Genomic DNA, 13,710 nt, shown 5'->3' with positions numbered 1-13,710 from the left:
TGCGCCATGCCTGTACCATCTGTGCCATGCCTATTACATCACCTGTGCCATGCCTGTGCCATGCCTATTCCACCACCTGCGCCATGCCTGTACCATCTGTGCCATGCCTATTCCACCACCTGTGCCATGACCTTACCATCACCTGTGCCATGACCTTACCATCACCTGTGCCATGCCTGTACCATCTGTGCCATGCCTATTCCATCACCTGCGCCATGCCTGTACCATCTGCGGCATGCCTATTCCATCACCTGTGCCATGCCTATTCCATCACCTGTGCCATGCCTATTCAATCACCTGCGCCATGCCTGTACCATCTGTGCCATGCCTATTCCACCACCTGTGCCATGACCTTACCATCACCTGTGCCATGCCTATTCCATCACCTGTGCCATGCCTGTAACATCTGTGCCATGCCTATTCCATCACCTGCGCCATGCCTGTACCATCTGCGGCATGCCTATTCCACCACCTGTGCCATGCCTGTACCATCTGTGCCATGCCTATTCCACCACCTGCGCCATGCCTGTGCCATGCCTATTCCACCACCTGCGCCATGCCTGTACCATCTGTGCCATGCCTATTCCATCACCTGTGCCATGCCTATTCCACCACCTGCGCCATGCCTGTACCATCTGTGCCATGCCTATTCCATCACATGTGCCATGCCTATTCCACCACCTGCGCCATGCCTGTACCATCTGTGCCATGCCTATTCCACCACCTGTGCCATGACCTTACCATCACCTGTGCCATGCCTGTACCATCTGTGCCATGCCTATTCCACCACCTGTGCCATGCCTGTACCATCTGTGCCATGCCTATTCCACCACCTGCGCCATGCCTGTGCCATGCCCATTCCACCACCAGCGCCATGCCTGTGCCATGCCTATTCCACCACCTGTGCCATGACCTTACCACCACCTGTGCCATGACCTTACCATCACCTGTGCCATGACCTTACCATCACCTGTGCCATGCCTGTACCACCTGTGCCATGCCTATTTCACCACCTGTGCCATGCCTGTACCATCTGTGCCATGCCTATTCCACCACCTGCGCCATGCCTGTGCCATGCCCATTCCACCACCAGCGCCATGCCTGTGCCATGCCTATTCCACCACCTGCGCCATGCCTGTGCCATGCCTATTCCACCACCTGCGCCATGCCTGTACCATCTGTGCCATGCCTATTCCACCACCTGTGCCATGACCTTACCATCACCTGTGCCATGACCTTACCATCACCTGTGCCATGCCTGTACCATCTGTGCCATGCCTATTCCACCACCTGCGCCATGCCTGTGCCATGCCTATTCCACCACCTGCGCCATGCCTGTGCCATGCCTATTCCACCACCTGCGCCATGCCTGCCTGTACCATCTGTGCCATGCCTATTCCACCACCTGTGCCATGACCTTACCATCACCTGTGCCATGACCTTACCATCACCTGTGCCATGCCTGTACCATCTGTGCCATGCCTATTCCACCACCTGTGCCATGCCTGTACCATCTGTGCCATGCCTATTCCACCACCTGCGCCATGCCTGTGCCATGCCCATTCCACCACCAGCGCCATGCCTGTGCCATGCCTATTCCACCACCTGCGCCATGCCTGTGCCATGCCTATTCCACCACCTGCGCCATGCCTGTACCATCTGTGCCATGCCTATTCCACCACCTGTGCCATGACCTTACCACCACCTGTGCCATGACCTTACCATCACCTGTGCCATGACCTTACCATCACCTGTGCCATGCCTGTACCATCTGTGCCATGCCTATTCCACCACCTGTGCCATGCCTGTACCATCTGTGCCATGCCTATTCCACCACCTGCGCCATGCCTGTGCCATGCCCATTCCACCACCAGCGCCATGCCTGTGCCATGCCTATTCCACCACCTGCGCCATGCCTGTGCCATGCCTATTCCACCACCTGCGCCATGCCTGTACCATCTGTGCCATGCCTATTCCACCACCTGTGCCATGACCTTACCATCACCTGTGCCATGCCTATTCCATCACCTGTGCCATGCCTGTACCATCTGTGCCATGCCTATTCCATCACCTGCGCCATGCCTGTACCATCTGCGCCATGCCTATTCCACCACCTGTGCCATGCCTGTACCATCTGTGCCATGCCTATTCCACCACCTGCGCCATGCCTGTGCCATGCCTATTCCACCACCTGCGCCATGCCTGTACCATCTGTGCCATGCCTATTCCATCACCTGTGCCAAGCCTGTGCCATGCCTATTCCACCACCTGTGCCATGCCTGTACCATCTGTGCAATGCCTATTCCACCACCTGCGCCATGCCTGTGCCATGCCTATTCCACCACCTGCGCCATGCCTGTACCATCTGTGCCATGCCTATTACATCACCTGTGCCATGCCTGTGCCATACCTATTCCACCACCTGCGCCATGCCTGTACCATCTGTGCCATGCCTATTCCACCACCTGTGCCATGACCTTACCATCACCTGTGCCATGACCTTACCATCACCTGTGCCATGCCTGTACCATCTGTGCCATGCCTATTCCATCACCTGCGCCATGCCTGTACCATCTGCGGCATGCCTATTCCATCACCTGTGCCATGCCTATTCCATCACCTGTGCCATGCCTATTCAATCACCTGCGCCATGCCTGTACCATCTGTGCCATGCCTATTCCACCACCTGTGCCATGACCTTACCATCACCTGTGCCATGCCTATTCCATCACCTGTGCCATGCCTGTAACATCTGTGCCATGCCTATTCCATCACCTGCGCCTTGCCTGTACCATCTGCGGCATGCCTATTCCACCACCTGTGCCATGCCTGTACCATCTGTGCCATGCCTATTCCACCACCTGCGCCATGCCTATTCCACCACCTGCGCCATGCCTGTACCATCTGTGCCATGCCTATTCCATCACCTGTGCCATGCCTATTCCACCACCTGCGCCATGCCTGTACCATCTGTGCCATGCCTATTCCATCACCTGTGCCATGCCTATTCCACCACCTGCGCCATGCCTGTACCATCTGTGCCATGCCTATTCCACCACCTGTGCCATGACCTTACCATCACCTGTGCCATGCCTGTACCATCTGTGCCATGCCTATTCCACCACCTGCGCCATGCCTATTCCACCACCTGTGCCATGACCTTACCATCACCTGTGCCATGCCTATTCCATCACCTGCGCCATGCCTGTACCATCTGTGCCATGCCTATTCCACCACCTGTGCCATGACCTTACCATCACCTGTGCCATGCCTATTCCATCACCTGTGCCATGCCTATTCCACCACCTGTGCCATGACCTTACCATCACCTGTGCCATGCCTATTCCATCACCTGTGCCATGCCTATTCCATCACCTGCGCCATGCCTGTACCATCTGTGCCATGCCTATTCCACCACCTGTGCCATGACCTTACCATCACCTGTGCCATGCCTATTCCATCACCTGTGCCATGCCTGTACCATCTGTTCCATGCCTATTCCATCACCTGCGCCATGCCTGTACCATCTGTGCCATGCCTATTCCACCACCTGTGCCATGACCTTACCATCACCTGTGCCATGCCTATTCCATCACCTGTGCCATGCCTGTACCATCTGTTCCATGCCTATTCCATCACCTGCGCCATGCCTGTACCATCTGTGCCATGCCTATTCCACCACCTGTGCCATGCCTGTACCATCTGTGCCATGCCTATTCCATCACCTGTGCCATGCCTATACCATCTGTGCCATGCCTATTCCACCACCTGCGCCATGCCTGTGCCATGCCTATTCCACCACCTGCGCCATGCCTGTACCATCTGTGCCATGCCTATTCCACCACCTGTGCCATGCCTGTACCATCTGTGCCATGCCTATTCCATCACCTGTGCCATGCCTATACCATCTGTGCCATGCCTATTCCATCACCTGTGCCATGCCTGTACCATCTGTGCCCTGCCTGTACCATCACCTGTGCCATGCCTGTACCATCACCTGTGCCATGCCTGTACCATCTGTGCCATGCCTATTCCATCACCTGTGCCATGCCTATACCATCTGTGCCATGCCTATTCCATCACCTGTGCCATGCCTATACCATCACCTGTGCAATGCCTGTACCATCACCTGTGCAATGCCTATTTCATCACCTGTGCCATGCCTGTACCATCACCTGTGCCATGCCTGTACCATCTGTGCCATGCCTATTCCATCACCTGTGCCATGCCTATACCATCTGTGCCATGCCTATTCCATCACCTGTGCCATGCCTGTACCATCACCTGTGCAATGCCTATTCCATCACCTGCGCCATGCCTATACCATCACCTGTGCCATGCCTATACCATCACCTGTGCCATGCCTATACTATCACCTGTGCCATGCCTATTCTACCACCTGTTCCATGCCTATACCATCTGTGCCATGCCTATTCCATCACCTGTGCCATGCCTGTACCATCTGTGCCATGCCTATACCATCACATGTGCCATGCCTGTACCATGACCTCAAAGTCATGCAATTTTTTTACCTCGTTTTTTGCCGCGAAGCAATACCTATTACATTTTTGTTTTTGCGCCCCCTCAAAAATTTTGAGCACCAGCCGCCACTGTGTTTGACCCAATTAATGATTAGAAAATCAAACAGTCTTACAGGTTTTTACAATGTTTTTAAAAAGACAAATGTTGAACAAAATTCTGCTAGTGAGTACCCAGTGTGAAGCCCTTCCACTGTGAAAATGGTTGGAAAAAGAACACAGGATTCGTCAGGAGACGAGATTTCCCTTACAAATGCAGCTATCACAAGAGCTTAGTCAACCCAGGCCACCCCAGATTTAGATGGACTTGAATGATAAATTGAATCTGAACAGCTATCACAATATACGCAGTTAGGCAACAGTTTATTATGGGATAAAGGTTTTACATAACTTAACCACTTGCCAACCAGCCGCCGTAGTTTTACTGCAGCAGGTCGGCTCTATTACACGAAACAACGTACCTGTACGTCACTTCATGTAATAGACAGTGGGGGCTAGATGGGGAGAGCCAATCAGCCGATCTGGCGGACGCAATATCCACCGCCCACCCGCGATCACTCCCCATGGAGACAGAACGGCAGTCTGCCTATGTAAACAAGGCAGACTGCCATTCTGTCACAGATGATTCCTCCTATTTAGGAACACAGGTCTCTTTGTTCATCTATTGAGTACATCCCCCACACAGTTAGAAAGCGCTATACTATACTGTATATATTATGTTGTAGCGTCTACAAACGATGCAATATTTTTATGGATTTTTTTTTTTACTAGTAATGGCGGCGATCAGCGATTTTTAGCAGGACTGCGGTGGACAAATTAATCATCTGACTGACATTTTTGACACTTTTTGGGGACCTGTGACACCAATACAGTAATCAGTGCTAAAAAAAAAAAAAAAAAAAAAAAAAAAAAAAAAAAGCACTGTCACTGCACTAATAGGGGTTAACATTAGGGTTGATCAAAGGGTTTAATGTGTCCCTAGGGGGTGCTTACTAACTGTTGGGGATTTCACTGTTCGGGGGAAGACAGAGATCGGTGTTCCTGCTTAGCAGGAACACAAGAACTCCATCTTATCTCTTTGTAGAACGGCCATCTACCTTATTTACATAGGCAGACTGTTCTGCCTCTCCCGGGGATTATCGCGGGTGGCCGGCAGACATCAGGTCCTCGAGGCCTGCTGATTGGCATCCCCTCTAGCCAATCATGGCGAGATCGTGCCATCTAGTGGCTATTGAATGAAATGACGTACAAGTATGTTGTTTCGCACAATAGAGCCACACTGCCGCAGTGAATACTTGGCAGGCAGTCGGCAAGTAGTTAAAGGAAGCTGAAAAATAACAGATACATTTTTTGTTTTTGGGTTTAATATGGCTTTAACTATATTTAAATGATGGATTTCCTCACTGGTCTTTCACATTTTAGCATTTTATTTTTAGAGTGCAGCGCCTAAAGAAATTATACAATACCTATGCTAATTGATTGTAATTGATTGTAATGTGCATAATATAAACTTCACCATAAAAATAAACGTCAAAACATATGAGTGCACAGAAAAATGAATGAAAACAAAAAAAGATCCAAAAAGAGTGTAAAGAGGTGAGATATCTTCTCAGTATGTAGCAGAAAAAGAGAGTAAAATGTGCATCCTAATAGCCTGAAGGCCTTTCGGCAATAGAACCACCACACAGACCACCACGGTGTATAAACCGGACAAAGATGTCCCTCACTGAAGAGAGGTCAAATAGCGTTATGATGTTTTGCAGCACCTCCAACTTCCTTACGAGATCTAAACCGATGATTGCCCCTCTGGGTATACCAGCAGATCAGTGTGCAATGAAGCTCAGCGCCAAAATGATGCCATGAAAGAAGGAAGAAACCTAATCCTAATTCTAATCCATCTCCCTTCTTTCTAAAACTAAGAAAAAAAGTTTTTTGCCTTGAGTTATACTTTAAGCAAACGCAGACTGAAACCATTTGGATTTTTGCTAATCAGATTAGTGGGGGATTTATCTGTCTCAGTGTGGCTGCTGCATTATTTTGATCCTCTATCCCTTGATGTGTGCTGCAGGATCTATTTTCTACTTTCTGGTCATTTCTCCACCAATCGACTTCTGTTTAATCTTCCTGTGGGATAAAACTAGCTCAACCAGAGCTGCAGGCAATAATCTGCAAGTGCTAATCTGTGTATTCTGACAGCGGGGGAGTCTCTCTCCTGCCAGAATATAATAGTGCAGTGGGGAAGATTCCTCTGTCCACCTCTAATGTGTGCATGAAAAAAAATTGGTTCAGTTTGTTTTGTTCAGCCTGCTAGATGAAAGGGAAAAAAAACTGAACCATGTATGGCGAATTTTACAGATTCGTCCATCCACACAAACAAGGGGGATGGAGGACTCCCCCTGCCGGGGCATTATGTTCTGACCGTGCCACCCACTGCTTTCAAAATACACTGATCAGTGGCTGTGGCCACTAATCGAGAAAAATTCCAGCATGTCCTTTTGACAGAAGGAAGAACAAGGGGCAGCCACACACTGATTGAAATTTTGATCTATGTATGGCCAACTTTAAAAATAAGAAATGTACTACTTGAGAAGGAGTCAGTTAGATTTGAGATAAGATTATCTATAAGGCGTTTTTATCAACTCAATTAGGCTCTGGGTGTGGGCGAGAGAGAGAGAGAACACTATCAGATTCAAATATTTGATAAGCGTAATTGTGATTAAAAAATACATTTAAAATCTAAAAAAATAGACACAAGTCCATCTGGCTCAACCAATAAAAAACCAAAAGAAAACACAACCATACAATCCCATATACACAATCCCATACCCACAGTTGATCCAGAGGAAGGCGAAAAACCCCAGCAAAGCATGATCCAATTTGCTACAGCCGGGGGAAAGATTCTTTCCTGATCCCCCGAGAGTCAATTGGATAGTCCCTGGATCAATTTTTGGGAAAAAAGGAGAGGTTGGAAACGGCGCTACCGTTTAATACCAGGTAGCGCCGTTTCCAATCACTTCTTTTTTCCCAAACATTGTTGGCTCCTAATTTTTTAGGGGCTGGTTGGTGGCAGCTTTTACACCTATATACATTTGTCTCCATCACTCCATAGCGCTGGTCACCCCCCATTCACCCCCTGGATCAATTTTACCTGTAAATGTTAGTACCCACTCATATCATGTACACCTAGGAAAGATTCCAGGCTTTCTTTAAATTGCTCTACAGGCACACAATTGGAACTACCAAAGTAAACGAAAAGAACAAAAAGAAAAACTGACAGATCGTTGCATCAACACAAGCAATGGAAATCAATCAGCTTCTAACTTCCGCTTGTTCAGTTAGGCCCCTTTCACACAGGCGAACCGTTCAGATCCGCCTGTCCGTTTTTTTGGCGGATCTGAACGGTCCCCCCATGCATTCCTATGGGGCATCGGATGCCAGCGGAGACATGTCCGCTGACATCCGACCCGATCCGTCAAATCTGGACGGATGGAAACCCTATTTTCCATCCGTCCAGCGGATCGGATCGGATGGGATCGGATGAGAACGGACTGACGGTCCGTTGACATCCGATTTCCCCCATAGAGATACAGGGGGAACTGTCAGCTGTGTCTCCACACACAGCGCGGAGACACAGCTGTCCTCCTGCTGCTCAGCGGGGGATCAGCGGCTCGATTCCCCGCTGAGAAAAACGGAATCCGTCCAGCGGACAGAGTGTGTGAAAGAGCCCTTAAGCTTTGGCAATTAATCCTGGAAGCTGATTGCAGAAGTAAGCCTGATTTTGCACTCTACAGCTTTAGTAAATAAACCCCATTGCATTCTGACATGGGAACCTTCTCCCCCTCCCCTTCTAGAATACACTGATTAGCACTCAATGATTGGCTGCAAGCACTGATCGAATGCTGGTTTTCCAACATGCTTGTTTGACAGAAACTAGCCATTAGACCAGCTTCTGTAGAATTGACAGCTGTACACAGGGAACGAAAGTCAGACGGTTCCTAGTAAAGGTCGGTTTTGGCCCGTGTGTACTGCGCTTAGGTTGGTTGCTACATCTAAAACTGATGATAAAGCACTAGGGACAATATTCATGAAGAAATAAACTAGGAAATAGGAAACAAAAGCACTTTGGATAGGAATTGTAAGTTTTCTTTGGATAAGATCCTAGCTCAAGTTTTACCATTTTTTTATTTATTTGGAATTAGAATTCTGATATACTGTAAATCTAGACTGTATATACAGTATCTCACAAAAGTGAGTACACCCCTCACATTTTTCTAAATATTGTTTTATATCATTTCCTGTGACAACACTGAAGAAATTACACTTTGCTACAATGTAAAGTAGTGAGTGCACAGCTTGTATAATAGTGTAGATTTGCTGTCCCCTCAAAATAACTCAACACACAGCCATTAATGTATAAACCGCTGGCAACAAAAGTGAGTACATCCCTAAGTGGAAATGTCCAAATTGGGCCCAAAGTGAACCCTACCCCCCCCCCCCCCCCCAAACCCTTCAACCTCTGCAGCAATGCTGGCAGCCCTAATACATCTATTTCCCAAAGACAACCTCTGGATATGACGCTAAACACATGCACTCTACGTCTTTGGTCGACCATGGTGAGGCCTGTTCTGAGTGGAACCTGTCCTGCTAAACCGCTGTATGTTCTTGGCCACCGTACAGCAGCTCAGTTTCAGGGTCTTGGCAATCTTCTTATAGCCTACGCCATCTTTATATAGAGAAGAATTATTTTTTTCAGATCCTCAGAGAGTTCTTTGCCATGAGGTGCCAAGTTTAACTTCCAGTGACCAGTATGAGAGAGTGAGAACGATAACACCAAATTTAACACACCTGCTCCCCATTCACACCTGAGACCCTGTAACACTAACGGGTCACATGACATCGGGGAGGGAAAATGGCTAATTGGTCCCAATACGGACATGTTCACTTAGGGGTGTACTCACTTTTGTTACCAGCATTTTAGACATAAATGGCTGTGTGTTGAGTTATTTTGAGGGGACAGCAAATTTACTCTGTTATACAAGCTGTACACTCACTACTTTACATTGTAGCAAAGTGCCATTTCTTCAGTGTTGTCACATGAAAAGATAAAAAAAAATATTTACAAAAATGTGAGGGGTGTACTCACTTTTGTGAGATACTGTAAGTGTTTAGAAAGTAGGTGTAAGATCCCAAACCTTTTATTACAGGTTTATTCAATACCTCTTGGGCTCTAGCGATCACAGGATGATCACATTTAGTATAAATAACAATATAACAAGGCAAGTGGGGAACATAAGAACCCTAAACTTCAGAAGGGCAAACTTTCCAAAATTGTACTCATTGATGGAAAGGGTAAACTGGGACCAAACCCTGGGATCCCTGACCACAGAGGAAAAATGGGAATGCTTTAGGAACATATTAGGCAAAGGCATCTTGCAGTGCATTCCTATGGGAAATAAATTTAGAAGAGACAAAGCCAAACCTGGCTGGCTAAACCGTAGCGTCAAAAAACTTATTAGGGGAAAAAAATTGGCCTTCAAGAAGTATAAATCAGAGGGCACAGTATCGGCTTTCGAGCAATACAAGGAGGCAAATAAGAAAAGTAAACAAGAAATCAAGATGGCTAAAATCAACTTTGAGAGACAAATAGCGGAGGATAGTAAAAAAAACCCAAAGAAATTCTTTAAATATATCAACAGCAAAAAAACTAGGGCAGAGCATATTGCACACATAATTAACAATGATGGGAGGATGGTTACAGAGGACACTGAAAAAGCAACCGTGCTGAATGCTTTTTTCTCGTCAGTCTTTACACAGGAAACGGAGGGGTACACTGACCATGACTGTTTGGTTAGTAGTAATACACAGGACTTGCCACTATGGCTAACAGAGGGTAAAATCAGGGAAAGGCTGGATAAACTCAACACAAACAAATCACCAGGCCCGGATGGCGTACATCCGAGAGTACTCAAGGAACTCAGTAAGGTTATATCCAGACCACTGTTCCTGATCTTTGCTGACAGTATTAGGACAGGAGATGTACCAGGGGATTGGAAGAAAGCTAACGTGATTCCGATATTCAAAAAGGGCCAGAGGCATATCCCGGGAAATTATAGGCCTGTCAGTTTGACATCAATAGTATGTAAACTTCTGGAGGGGATGATAAGGGACTATATCGTAGAGTTTGCTAAAGACAACAACATCATCAGCAGTAATCAGCACGGGTTTACAAATGGGCGTTCTTGTCAAACCAATCTATTAACATTTTACGAGGAGGTGAGCTGTGAGCTAGATAGGGGGAGACCAGTGGATGTGGTGTACTTGGATTTCGCTAAGGCGTTTGATACAGTTCCCCACAAGCGCTTAATTTATAAAATAAGATCTGCAGGTATCGACAGCAGGGTTTGCTCTTGGATGCGGAATTGGCTTAAAGGGCGTGTCCAAAGAGTGGTAATAAACAGCGCATACTCAGACTGGTCTGAGGTAGTAAGCGGGGTGCCCCAGGGCTCAGTCCTGGGACCAACCTTGTTCAATTTATTCATAAACAACATTGAGGTCGGGATCAGTAGTTCGATATCAGTTTTTGCAGATGACACAAAATTGGCCAGAGCAATAACTGCACAGCATGAAGCAGATATCCTACAGAATGACCTGGACAAAGGAGGGAATTCCAGCAAGGGCATAGGCCTGTCCCTATGGAAGGGTCAAGACTACGTCCCTACAAGAAGAAAAGGGGGTTTGAATGTGCCTCTACAAACAGTCAAAGTATGCACATGTTCTTGTAACATAGCAACGGTACACAACTGTTATTTTTTTAAAAAATTCATAAATCTTTATTAATACATAATAAAAACAAAAAGTATATCACTCTAATAGATAGAACATTCAATACATGGTGACAGGATTAGTATAAATACAGATAGAAAATGCTGGAGCTACGCGTTTTGTCCTTCTGACAAGCAAAGCATAAAAGAATTTGTTAAACAGAAATGGTTTTTCTCTCCCTCCTTTTTATCTAAAGGAATCTATAATATAGGAACTAATATATTAACCAGCTATATTTATGGAAAATCTATCTTTTGATCTACTTATATAATTGTTAAAAAATTAGAGTAAAACTGATGTGTTCAAGGTTAAGATATGAGTATAAGTAACATACAATTGATAGCTGCAAATAACAAACTGAGAATAATAAAAATGTTATAAGACATATGTGTATATTCACAAATCTAATAACTGTTTTATGTACCTTTAGATTATTAAAGATTGAATCTCTGTTTACATACTTTCCTTTGCTGGACCCTGAGGAAGCGCATAATGCGAAACGCGTAGCTCCAGCATTTTCTATCTGTATTTATACTAATCCTGTCACCATGTATTGAATGTTCTATCTATTAGAGTGATATACTTTTTGTTTTTATTATGTATTAATAAAGATTTATGAATTTTTTAAAAAAATAACAGTTGTGTACCGTTGCTATGTTACAAGAACATGTGCATACTTTGACTGTTTGTAGAGGCACATTCAAACCCCCTTTTCTTCTTGTAGGGACGTAGTCTTGACCCTTCCATAGGGACAGGCCTATGCCCTTGCTGGAATTCCCTCCATTGTTTGCATATGGGGGCAGGTGCCATTATAATCTCTGATTAAAAAGACCCCAATCCCCCCTTCCATCTATACTGTCTAATGACCTGGACAAAATTACAGAGTGGGCAACGACATGGCAAATGAGGTTTAACGTGGAGAAGTGTAAGGTTTTGCACTTGGGGACTAAAAACATAAAAGCACAATACACGTTAGGAGGGGAACCCTTGGGGGAATCAAAAATGGAGAAGGATCTGGGAGTCTTGGTTGATGATAGATTAGGCAACAGCATGCAATGTCAAGCGGCAGCTGCCAAAGCCAGCAGAATATTGGCATGCATAAAGAAAGGGATGTATTCCAGAGATAAGACTATAATCCTTCCACTTTATAAAACTCTGGTCCGACCGCATCTGGAGTATTCTGTCCAGTTCTGGTCGCCAGTCCTCAGGAGGGATGTGTTGGAGCTGGAGAGAGTCCAGAGAAGGGCAACTAAACTAATTAGGGGATTGGAGGACCTTGACTATGAAGAGCGTCTACAATCGCTCGATTTATTCTCCCTGTAGAAGAGACGTCTGAGGGGGGACATGATAGCAATTTATAAATATCTTAATGGGGATCCCAGCTTAGAAAAAAAGCTGTTCATTCGAAGGGATTGCATGAGGACTCGAGGGCATACAATGCGATTAGAGGAGAAGCGTTTTAACCTCAGGCAACGTGGGGGGTTCTTTACTGTTAGGGCTACAAGATTGTGGAATTCTCTACCACAAGAGGTGGTTTCTGCGGGTAGTATGGTGGCTTTCAAAAGACTCTTAGACTTACATCTCAAGGATCAGAACATTCAGGGGTATGTGAGATGATTACAGCCACACACACCTACACAGGTTGAACTGGATGGACTATTGTCTTTATTCAACCTCACCTACTATGCAACTATGCAACTCTTTCTCAATGACAGAATTTGAGAGCGCTGTATTGTCACTAAAAAAGGGCAAATCTCTGAGCCCAGATGCATAAACCATGCATTATTACTTTTTTGCAGAATTAGGTCCACCAGAAAAAAAATATAATACAGACTTTGGTTTTTCAGAAAACATTACATGTAAGTGTGTTCATTTATATAGAAACCTAGAATGACAGAAACAAGTCACACAACATGAACTTAGTCAGTTCGGATATATTCCTCCCATGAAAAAGCAAGGAAGTCAAATAATTGGTGCTAAAAGCAACCACCCATCACCTGGAAAATCTCTTTGCATCAATGTAAAGTTAGTTAAACCTGGACCATTGATTTTATTTTTTATAGTGTTTAGGTATGTGCTTTGGGTTCAGGTCAAACATGCATTCAACCTAAACCCAACTTGTTGGTTTGGTGAGCATTTGAAAAAACAGGCAGTAGGTGAACATCATTGGGTGGCACTCATTGTGACTGACATGTATCTATATCACTAGGCAATGTTATTGATATTGGATTTACATCATGGGATATTTTTTTTCTTTAATAAAGAACTTTTTTATGATGTGGTTATTTTTAATTACTTTTTCAATTTCTTTTTGTGAATGAGTAACCGGGGTTATTATGTACCCTGTGCT

The sequence above is a fragment of the Pelophylax lessonae genome (assembly GCF_965119305.1).
Source record: "Pelophylax lessonae genome assembly, chromosome: 4".
Lineage (NCBI taxonomy): Eukaryota > Metazoa > Chordata > Amphibia > Anura > Ranidae > Pelophylax > Pelophylax lessonae.
Note: the sequence above shows the minus strand (reverse complement) of the source record.